The 12,180-nt window shown below is 42.9% G+C and overlaps 1 protein-coding gene across 1 annotated transcript in view; it reads left to right on the plus strand.

Moving 5' to 3' along the window:
- Positions 1-12,180, plus strand: part of BMPR2 (bone morphogenetic protein receptor type 2) — a 127,405-nt gene that overhangs the window by 60,063 nt on the left and 55,162 nt on the right. The gene's annotated exons all lie outside the window — the stretch shown is intronic.

Genomic DNA, 12,180 nt, shown 5'->3' on the forward strand with positions numbered 1-12,180 from the left:
CCCCCCCACTGGCTAAAACTGGGGCAGTTTGAGCTCAAGAATAATTAAGTATAATAATGGTTGTAAACCACTTGAAGGAAATGAAATTCGTGTGTAAAATGTCCAGTGCTAACTGATAAATACAGGAGCATTGGAAATGGTCATTTGTCATTCAGCTTCCATCACACAGGCAGGAAGGAACTATCCAAGAGGACCCTAACCCGAGAGAAAGCTCAGTGAGGAGCCCGGGTATTCGTGTGGTTTAAAAAGTGTCTCCAGTTTAATTGTGATGGAAGAATTAGTAATTTGGATTTGGGGCATAGCTCAGTGGTGCAGATTACTTGCCTATTGGGTTATAATAAGGAACAGGAAAGGGAGGAAGACAGTAGAGGAGGGGAGGGAGGGAGGGAGGGAGGGAGACAGACAGACAGACAGACTAAGGTAGGTGTCTTAGTCATTGTTCTCTTGCAGCTCTTGCCTTCAGCCTCACAGGTTTGGTCCATTTAGCATGGCCACGTACATGGCATTCCAGCAGTGGCTAAGAGCTCCATCCTGAGCATCCTGATGAGCAAGGCCGGGAGAGCCACACTGGGCCTGCTGTGGGCTTTGTGATACACTTCCTCTAACAATCCCACACCTATATGTGCTTGGGGGGTGGTTTGGAGGGGAGCAGGGGTGGGGGGACAGCGGCATTCTTGTTCTAACCACCACAGTGAGGTGGTGGCAGACGCCTGTGACTGCACCACTGGGGAAGTTAAGAGGAGAATTGGAATTTAGCCAGTTTGAGGTCAACTCGGGCCACATACGATCCTATTTCAGGTGTCAGGTGGTGGCTCTGGTGGGAAGGGCGCAACTTTATTCCAGTACTGGGGAGGCAGAGGCAGGCTGATCTCTGAGTTCGAAGCTAGCCTGGTCAACAAAGTGAGTTCCAGGACAGCCAGGGCTCACAGAGAAATCCTCTTGAAAAAGAAAATGAAAAAAGAAAAGATCCTGTTTCAAAAAAGTAATAATAAAAATTTAAAAGTAGTAATTATAAATGGAGAAATTGAAAAAATACCTTGACCAAGTCATCAAAATTACCATATTTGTGATACAAAGACGGATGCAGCATCATTATGTTATAGTGCTGTATTTCATCCATGAATTCATAACCTGAATCCACTCATGATAAAAGATCAGACAGACTTCAATTAGGAGAGCTCTTGTTACAAAAGGGGTGGGGTTACTTGTTTTTAAGTTTTAGATTTACTTATTTAGGTTTTGTCTTGTTTTGGATGTCCTGAACTTGCTTTTTGTTTGTTTGTTTGTTATTTCTTGGTTTTTCGACACAGGGTTTCTCTGTGTATGTAGCCTTGGCTGTCCTAGACTTTGCTTTGTAGACCAGGCTGGCTTTAAACTCACAGAGATCCACCTGCCTCGGCCTCTGCCTCATGAGTGCCAGAATTAAAGGCTTGCGCCACCACCACCCAGCTGGACTCGCTTTATAGACCAGGCTGGCCTCGAACTCACAGATTCTCCTTCCTCTGCATTCCTAAGTGCTGGAATTTTATTTTACTTTTTGTATGAGTGTTTTGCCTACATGTATGTGTGTGTGTGCACTGCATGCATGTTTGGAGTCTAAAGAGGCCAGAAGAAGAACTGGAGTTCTGGACGGTTGCAAGCCATCATGTGGGTGCTGAGACCAGAACTCGGGCCACGGGCCATCTGCAGGAACAGCAAGTGCTCTTAACTACTGAGTCAACTTTCCAGACTTGGGAGGGGGTGTTTTTAAAAATGCTAGTGCCCTGTAATGCAAGGTGAAACTGGGAGAGGTCTAATGCAGAAGGCATAAGCACCTACCCGTGCTTGTTATGCGAACATGAAGGCCTGAGTTTGGGTCTCCTGCATCACCATAGAAGCTAGGAGTGGTGACATGCACGGATCACTCCAGAGTGTCGAGAAGGGGAGGTAAGGATGTGGAGACAGGCATATCCCAGAGCTCACCAAAGCGGTGAGCTTCAGGTTCGCTGCAGAGACTCTCAACAAGTAGAAAGTGAAAAGGGAAGACAGCTGATGTCCAACTGAAGACACTCACAAGCACAAAAACACAAACACACACTCACGGGCATACCACCTGCACACAGACAAGCACGCATAGATAACACGCACAAAAGCAGAAACATTTTTAAAGATTTTATGTTGTTTTTAAATTCCATGTGTGTGTGTGTGTGTGTGTGTGTGTGTGTGTGTGTAAGAATGCGCACATAAGCCGGGCGTGGTGGCGCAAGCCTTTAATCCCAGCACTCGGGAGGCAGAGGCAGGCGGATCGCTGTGAGTTCGAGGCCAGCCTGGTCTACAAAGCGAGTCCAGGACAGCCAAGGCTAACACAGAGAGACCCTGTCTCGAAAAACCAAAAAAAAAAAAAAAAAAAAAGAATGCGCGCATGAGTGTGGTGCCATGGGAGGCCACAAGAGGGCGTTGGTGGAGTTATAGGTGGCTGTAAGCCGCTCCACGTGGGAGTTGAGATCCAAACTCGAATTCTCTGCAAGATCTTAGGTACTCTTCCCCATTGCACCATCTCTCCAGCCCCGTAAAACTTTTTTTCCCTCAAAGTGATGAAAGGACTTTTCAACTAAGCATTATCTGAACTACTACAATGTATACTGTCCTATAATGAATAGCAAAAATGTTCCATCCCCAGTACTCATTTAAAAAACCGCTATGATGGCCAGGCGTGGTGGCACACGCCTTTCATCCCAGCACTTGGGAGGCAGAGGCTGGCAGATCACTGTGAGTTTGAGACAAGTCTGGTCTACAAAGTGAGTTCAGGACAGTCAAGGCTACACAGAGAAACCTGTTTCAAAAACAACAACAACGAAAAGCTGTGATGTTAGCATGGACTTGCAGTCTGAGCTCTGGAAGGCAGACAGAAGAGAGCGGGCTCGCTGTCTAGCCAGCCTAGCTAAATAAGAAAGCCCCAGGTCACCTTGTGTCAGGAAACAAAGGTGGACAGTGTCTGAGGAAGAATGACACCAAGATGTTTTCTGGCCTCCATACACATAAAGGCACACACATCCGTATGTACACAGATGCCTACATGTGTATACATGTACATACACAAATATCCACACACATTTAACATATAATATGCTAAAGGCTAACATAGGTCAAGTGAATAAATGGATGCTTTAACGTTGTCACAGTGTTAATAATCTTCACTGATAACAATATTGTGATTTAATAGTAGCCTGAATACCCAAAAATAAGAAAACAGAGTAGGAAAAAATATATTTTATATAAAAATTATGTAACTGTTGAAGCAAACAGCTATAAAATCAGGTAGAGTGATGTGTATCTGTAATCCCAGCACTTGGAGCAGTGGAGACAGGAGGATTCAGAGTTCAAGGCCAGCCTCAGTTTAGTAAATTCACAGCCAGCCTGGGTTATATGAGATCCTGTTTCAAAAACTAATAAGTAAATATATCAATAAATATTATCAAAATACATAATGATCTTGAAAATACTTATTATAGTGTGTTAAACAAAAAATCTGGGAGGCTGGAGAGACGGCACAGGGGTTAAGACTATTATAGACACTGGCTGTTCTTGCAGAAGACCTAAATTTGATTCCTCGCACCCACATGGTAGCTCACAGCTGTCTGTAACTCCAGTTCCAGAGGATTTGTTGTCTTTTTCTGACCTGCATAGACACCAGCCATGCAAGTGGTACACAGACATACGTTCAGGCAAAATACGGAGTAAAGTAAATTGCATCTTACTAATATAATCTTACTAAAATTCGAGAGACTACAATGAAACCATGTCTCTCCCACCCTCTTGTCTCTCTTGGAGCACTGTGTTATTTCAGACTTGCTACAAAGTCAAAATCTTCCTGCTTTTACCTCCCAAGCCTTACCATTACAGGTACCCACCACTGTACCATAATTGTTTCTTTTCTAAAAAGTGCCCTTTGGGGCTGCAGAGATGGCACAATGGTTAAGAGCACTGACTGCCCTTCCAGAGGACCCAGTTTTGACTTCCTGTACCTATATAGTGGCTCACAACCATCTATAATTTCAGTTCCAGAGGCTCTGATGCCATCTTCTGACCTCTGCGGCCACCAGCCATAGGTATTGTGCACAGCTGTACATGTAGGCCAAGTAACAATACACATCACATTTTTAAAAAATTAAATTTAAAATGCCCTTTTGTCCCTACTAACCATGGTAGTGTTGGGCACACAGCGGGAAAGCAATAAATGCTGAATAAACAAACAGTGGGGGTTGTGTAATTTACTAATTAGTTTGTGTAATTTCATAATTTATTGGCATGTAAATTATGAAATATTATCCAAAGCTTTGAAGAATTTTTTTTTAATATGAAAAATTTTTGAAAAAGTTAAATTGATTCCCCTTTTCTACACACATGTGGTACACAGACATTTATGTAGGCAAAGATACCCATACACATAAAATAATAAAATTTAAATTTCCAGCTTTATATTGGAGAGGTGTGCCTGTTGAAAGCTGCCTGCTGCTCTCTATTACGATGACAAAGACCACATAGCTACAAGAACAAGTACAGATCAACACAAGAGTTATTGGCCCCTCATTTATATTTGTGATTGTTAAGGACAAAACATTACCTTTAGTTGCTTGTCTCCTTACCCAAAAATGAAACATTGGAAAATTTTAGTTACTTGATTTTAATTGTTAAAGTACTAATAGGATCCAGAAAACTTTCCCTCATTAGACGCCATTGTATGATCACGTCATACTTGTAGCTCTTTTAGGATTTGTAAAGAAAGCTCTTAACGACTATGTGGTAACGCTACTTCATTCCACGTAACAGCGGAAAATAGTTAGTGGTCTTCGTCAGTTCTGATCAGTTCCTTGTAGATTATTCTACCTGAACAGCATATCTATTTTCTTTTTCTTTCTTTTATTTATTTATTTATTTATTTATTTGTTTGTTTTTTGTTTTTTGGTTTGGTTTGGTTTGGTTTGGTTTTGGTTTTTTGAGACAGGGTCACTCTGTCTAGCCTTGGCTGTCTTGGACTTACTTTGTAGATCAGGCTGGCCTTGGACTCACAGCAATCTGACTGCCTCTGCCTCCCTAGTGCTGGGATTAAAGACGTGCGCCACCACAGCCGGTTTGAACAGCGTATTTCTTTTTTAAAAGTTATGTGTATAGGTGTGTTTTTAATTTATTATTGTTGTTGTTATTATTATTACTACTACAGTTCTCTGCTTGCATGTACACCTGCAGGCCAGAAGAGGGCATCAGATCACATTATAGATGGTTGTGAGCCACCATGTTGTTGCTGGGAATTGAACTCAGGACCTCTGGAAGAGTAGTCAGTGCTCTTGACCTCAAAGCCATCTCTCCAGCCCATGTTTTGCTTTATATATGTATCTGCACCGTGTGTGTGCTTGGTTTCTGCAGAGGCCTGAAGGGGCCACTGTATCCCCTGGAACTAGTTACAGATGGCTGTGATCCACCATGTGGGTCTCCTGGAAGAATCACAGAGCTCTTAGCAGCTGAGCCATTTCTGTAGCCCCAAACATTTATTTTACTTTTATTTTTGTGTATGTCTGTACCTGTGTGAGTATCTGCCTGGTGTGTGTAGTTACTCCCAGAGGCAAGAAGAGGTTTCAGATCCCCTGGCATCGGGAGTTACAGGTGGTTATGAGCCACCTGATGTGGGTCCTGGAAACCGAACTCAGGTCTTCTGGAAGAGCAACACGTGCTCTGAGCTGACACATCAACAGTAACACGATGTATGGCTCGCTGAGTGCTTAGGAAAAGCACTCCCGGACTTCCCTTGAAGCTCTGGAGTGTCTGTTTGTAACCAACAAGGTCATGTAACACCAGAGGACTTTTTAAGATGTGAGAGAGTTTGGGGGGACATGTGACAGACCAGTGGCATAACCATAAATCTCACAGGTGCTGAGCCACTGAGCTGCACAGTCTTCAGAGATTACTTGATGTAAAGTTAGGACTATGGAGAAAGGTTATTCTGTTTACTTTTAATTTTTACTTTAAAAAAGCTATAGATGCTATAAAATTTTTTTGTCTGTTTTTTATTTTGTTTTTATTTTTGAGACAGAGTCTCTCTACATAATCCAGGCTGACCTCAGACACACAAAGATCTACCTGCCTCTGCTACCTGAGTGCTGGGATTAAAGCACCTAGCAATTTTGTGAATTCTTATAAAACTATATTGCAGTGACGTTTAGGAGCAATGAGATAAGCACATAGCAATAAAATCTTTATCAAGTATCCCCACCTGTTTTTGTGGTCTGTTCTCAAAAGATTTAAAAGAGTAAAAGTCTACTGGTGCTTTTGTGGAGACATAAACGCAGTGTGTTTTAAAGTAATTAAATACTGGCACTCAATTATTAATATTAGAAAGAGGCATATGAGCACTGGTACGTTCTATTTACTATGTAAATTCTACTCTTACTATAGATCACTCTTAGTTGAGTTTCTGTTGCTGTGTAGAGACCCCACGAGCACAGCATCTTATAGAGGAGACTGTTTAACTGGGGCTGGCTTACAGTTCAGAGGGTTAGTCCATTATCGTCATGGTGGGAAGCGTGTACACAGGCAGACGTGGCGCTGGAGAGGTAACTGAGAGTTCTGTACCCAGATCGACAGCCAGCAGGAAGAGAATGAGCTATTGGGCCTGGCTTGAGCCTCTGCGGTCTCAAAGGCCCCACCCCCGCCCCCAGTGATGCTCTAACAAGGCTACACCTCTTAATATGCCAGTCCCTATGGGGGCCATTTTCACTCAAAGCACCACAGTTACCAACTATTTCTAGTTCATAAGGACATTCATTTCTGTTCAAAAAATAAAAAAGCCATTGCTTTTTTTCAATTTTGGCATTTGATGTGTTAGTTACTTAGTAACTAGCACTAAAAACATAAAAGAATTTTATAATTAGAAATCCACCCAGCACTCAGGAGGCAGAGGCAGGTGGATTGCTGTGAGTTCGAGGCCAGCCTGGTCTACAAAGTGAGTCCAGGACAGCCAAGACTGCACAGAGAGACCCTGTCTCCAAAAAAATAAAAAAAAATCTAATGGCCAGCCAGGCATGGTGGTGCACACCTTTAATCCCAGCACTGAGAGGCAGACACAGGCGGATCTCTGTTGAGTTCCAGGCCAGCCTGGTGTACAGAGTGAGTCCAGGACAGCCAAGGCTACACAGAGAAACCCTGTCTCAAAAAGCAAGAAACAAAACAAAAAAACACCACTTCTGTTGAACCAGTTCTTGTGTGAATGTCAGGATATAAATGTAGAATTCTTTTATTTTTCTTTTACTTACTTTGAAGTTGGGCCAAACAATGAGAAATAAAAGATTGAGTTGCATCTAAACCCAGGTTTAGGAAATGACATTATAATTTTATTCTGTGTTGTTAAGATTAGAAATTATAATTTCTGGCATCTGGCACCAAATGTCTTCGTCTCACACTAAGCTAGGAAAGAAAGCCTGCAGTTGGGAAGCCAGTACTGGTGTGGGACTGCAGGTCCGCGCTGAGCTACTAAGTCTTTGTCATGCTTCAGCGTTCACTGTTTCTGTAAGGGCACTAACTAAAATGAAAATAGGAAACAAGGATGGCGCACTTAAGGGGCAAAACAATATACATTTTATACATATTAAAAAAGAAAAGGGAACAAAACGTGCATATTTTAGAAAACTAATTATTTTAAATGAATTAAGAATGGGGCTGGAGAGATGGTTCAGCAGTCAAGAGCACTGGCTGCTCTTCCAGAAGTCCTGAGTTCAGTTCCCAGCAACCACATGGCTACTTACAAACATCCATAATGGGGTCTCTTGGCATTCCACTCCCTGACCCCCCTAGGTCTATAGCCATATCATAATGTAAAATGCATTTATTCTGATTTTTTCTTTTTTGGTTTTTTGAGACAGGGTCTCTCTGTGTAGCCTTGACTGTCCTAGACTCAATTTGTAGACCAGGCTGGCCTCGAACTCACAGCGATCCACCAGCCTCTGCCTCCCGGGTGTTATTCCGATTTCAACAGTCCCCGTAGTCTGTCACAGGATCACCACTGTTTAAAAGTCCAAACTCTCTTCAGAGACTCATGCAGTCTCTTAAGTGTAATGCCTATAAAATCAAAATGAAAAAGCAGAGCACATTCTCCCAACATAGGATGACAGAGGATATATAATACTGGTCTAAAAGGGAGGGGAGGGAGCCGAGTGAGGAAATACTGGACCAAAGCAGGACTGAAAACCAGCTGGGCAAACTGCAAACTCTGCACCTCCACGCCTGATGCCACCCTTCAGATCTCCTACTCCTTTTATCTTTGCTGACAGCAACACATTTCTTTTTCTTGGGCTGGTTCCACTTCCTGTCTGTCCACTGCCTGTCAGCATCAGCATCAGCATCAGCACCAGCTCTGGCATCTCCAACATCTTGGAGTCTCCAAGCAACCCAGCCTTCACCTTCACCACTTCACACAATGGCCTGTCTGGGATTCCATGAAGGGACACCTCTGCCACATGCCTGGCTGCAGTGGCTTTCCTTAGTTACAGAGGGAAAGCCCACAACCCCTTTGTTCTGCCCTTGACTTTAAAGCAAGAAAACCACGTGACCAAAGCTGTCAAGTTCCGCTGCTTGCTGAGCCTGGAACATGCCCCCCTTGTTCACGTGTATTTCCACCAGCTTTCTGTTTCTGATGGTTTCCTTTCAGTGCCTAAGTCTGGTTGTCCAGGACCTCTGCTCTATTGACCAGGCTGGCCTTGATGTCTGAAATTCCCCCTGCCTCTGCCTCCTGAGTGCTGGGATTAAAGGTGTGCACCACCGCACCTAACCTCACACTTTAATTTAATTCCTTTACACAAGTTGAAAGTTTACCTGGCTAGGGTCTTGCCCCAAGGTCACCACTTCCTTTATTTCATTTAGCGTCTTGCTTTTCTTTAATCTGTTTATCTCTTGAACACAGGACTTAGCTCCTTTACACTTCCTAGTGCCCCCGTTCTTTTTAAACTATACATTTTATATTTTTCCTTCCTCAGCTTGTTCCTTTTCATTACAGATCTGCGTGATCATGGCCACTAGTAACCGAGCATCACGGTTCCTGCCAGGCTGTCTAGAAATCACCTCTGCCAAAGCTGCTAATCCATAACTCTTCAGTCTAGCCTCAGGCAGAATTTCAGGACAAGGGCAGAAGGCAGCCACATTCTTTGCCAAAGTATCACAAGATCAGTCCCTTGGCCACATACTTCTCCTCTGACAGACACCTCTTGCACTGGACCTCCATCATTCAAATCACCCTCAGCACCATTGTCTTCAATGCTCCTGCTAGGATGGCCCCTTAAGCCCCACTGAAAGCAGTCAGTCTCAAAAATCTACTTCAAGGGGAGATGCCTCAGCAATAACTTGTCATTTACCATTTCACTCATGCTCCTATTTTAAAACATAATAAGAAAAGCTGGGCCTGGTGGCACATGCCTGTCATCCCAGCACTCAGGGAGACAGAGGTAGGCAGATCTCTGTGAGTTCGAGGCCAGCCTGGTCTACAAAGCCAGTCCAATACAGACAAGACTACACAGAGAAACCCTGTCTTGAAAAAACAAAAATGTTTCATTCTATGAACAGAGGAAGTCACATTCAAACTATGGCGGCACACAGTAAAATGTACCGTAGAGAAGCAGATTTCAAGTGCTGGATGGTATCAATATATCTGCACATCATTGTGCAATTTTCAACATGTTTTATATCATTAGAAATAAATCATACTATATAAAACTGTTGCTTGAGTAAAAGCAAAAGGCCCATACCCAATTAACTGTATGGCTTCAGTACATCGTGTGATTAGTGAGCTATTATCTGCTAATATAAAAGAATCACATTCACCAATGAACAACATTTACTGGAGAATATCATGTAATAGGATGTAAATAAAAGGTTCGTAGGAGATAGATGTGAGCTGTCTGCCAAGTCTCCAAGTCTGTTAGGAGGCCTAAGACTATCTCATTTAGGGGCTGGAGAGATGGCTCAGTAGTTAAAAACACTGGCTGCTCTTCTAGAGGACCTGGGTTCAATTCCCAGCACCCACATGGCAGCTCACAGCTGTCTATAGCTCCAGCTCCTGGAGATGCAATGCCCTCACAAAGATATATACAGGCAAAAACACCAGTGCACATAAAATAAAAATAAATAAATCACTTAAAAATATATCTTTTAGGGTTTTAGCTAAAGCCACATTTTTTTTTCTGAGTTGTAAAGATGAAAGAGGATGTATATATATTGAGTTTGATAGTGCACGCCTTAAGCCCAGCATTCAAAAGGACAGAGGCAGGAGGATATCTGTCAGTTCAAAGCCAGCCTGGTTTGCACAGTAAGCTCCAGTGAATCAAAAAGAAAACAGCTCAGAGGCCACAAATCTAAAGCTAAGGTGTTTGTTGAGTCTATTCCTTCTAGGCTGTTCTGTGTTATTCCCCTAGACCCTGGTGCTTTTAATTGGTAGCAGTTGGTATTTGGCTTGTAGCTATCTAGTTGTAACCTCTGTTTCTCAAATCCCTAGGCCTTCACTTTTGCATCTCAAAATCTCCTTTCATTTTCTCTTAGAAAGACATTTGTTAGGCTGGGAATATAGCTCAGTGGTGAGCACTCACCTAACATTTCATAGCAGTATAAGCAGGTCACAAACAAAGAAGACACACACACACTCACACACACACACACACACATACACACACACAAAACAAAAAAAGATCTCTTACTTCTCCAGATATGGGTACAGGACACGACTTTAATCCCAGCATCAGGGCAGGAGAAGCAGTAGAACGTCTCGTGCAAGGCTACATATCGAGTTCTAGGCCACTCAGAACCACATAATGAGCCCACTCTCAAGGTATTTCATTTCGGGGTTTTTTTGTTTGTTTGTTTGTTTTGTTTTGTTTTAAGACTCCTGTCATTGAATTTAAGATCAACCCTAACTAGGATGCCCATATCTCAGAACTCCTAGTTGCTAGGTGACTGCTGAGTCAGGGCAGAGCATCTTTCAGTAGAGCTGCTTGTATGAACAAGACTACTACAGGCTCGCCTTGGGGAAGAACATATGTTCCATGGTATGGAACACATGTGTCTTAGTCTCTTGTCTCATTGTCCACAAAGTACTTGACAAAAGCAACTAAAGAAAGGGTTCCTTTGCGTCTGCACATCCAGAGGACACAGTTCATCGTGTCAGGTAGGTCTTAGTGGTAGAGGCAGCGTGCCAGTCACATTGCCCCACAGCCAGGAAGCACCTGTGTCCTTATGTTTGCCTCCTGTTTTCCCTTTTGTTCAGGCATGTATTGCAGCCTGCATACTTACACTATCTACATTTAGGGTAGATTTTTTTTTTAAGATTGATTTTTTAAATTATGTATACAGTGCTCTGCCTGCATGTACACCTGCAGGCCAGAAGAGGGCATCAGATCACATCATAGATGGTTGTGAGCCACCATGTAGTTGCTGGGAATTGAACTCAGGACCTCTGGAAGAGCAGGCAGTACTCTTAACCTCTGAGCCATCTCTCCAGCCCCCTAGTATGGATGTTCTTACCTGCTCTAGACAATTCTTAACAGATATGTTCAGAGATTTATTTCCATGGTAATTCAAAATCCTCTCAAGTTGACAGCTGTAATTAAACATCATAGCATCATACACACACACACACACACACACACACACACACACACACTCGCACACACTCGCACACACGCAATAGAAACAGGAAAACACAACATTTGTATCTTTTCAAATGGTCTCATTTATCAATATGAATTCTGAAATCCTTAGTTCATTCTGAAATACAAAATAATGAAATGTACATTAAAAACCCAATGCTCGCCGGGCATAATGGCACACGCCTTTAATCCCAGCACTCGGGAGGCAGAGGCAGGTAGATGGCTGTGAGTTTGAGGCCAGCCTGGTCTACAGAGCAACTCCAGGACAGCCAAGGCTACACAGAGAAAACCTTGTCTTGAAAAACAAACAAAACAAAACAAAACACAACCCAGTGCTCATAGTCTCTGTCATAATTCAGTTTTTACTCATCTCTGGAATGAATTACATAGACCATTCTGTTTGGAATGAAGAACCTTTAGATGTGACAGCGCACATGAGAAGCTGAGGACAAAGGATCCCAAGTTTGAGGCTAGCTTAAGCTCCATAGTGAGACCTTGTCTAAATGACAAACAAGGACCT

This window comes from Acomys minous (genome assembly GCF_964271855.1).
Source record: "Acomys minous genome assembly, chromosome: 4".
Classification (NCBI taxonomy): Eukaryota; Metazoa; Chordata; class Mammalia; order Rodentia; family Muridae; genus Acomys; species Acomys minous.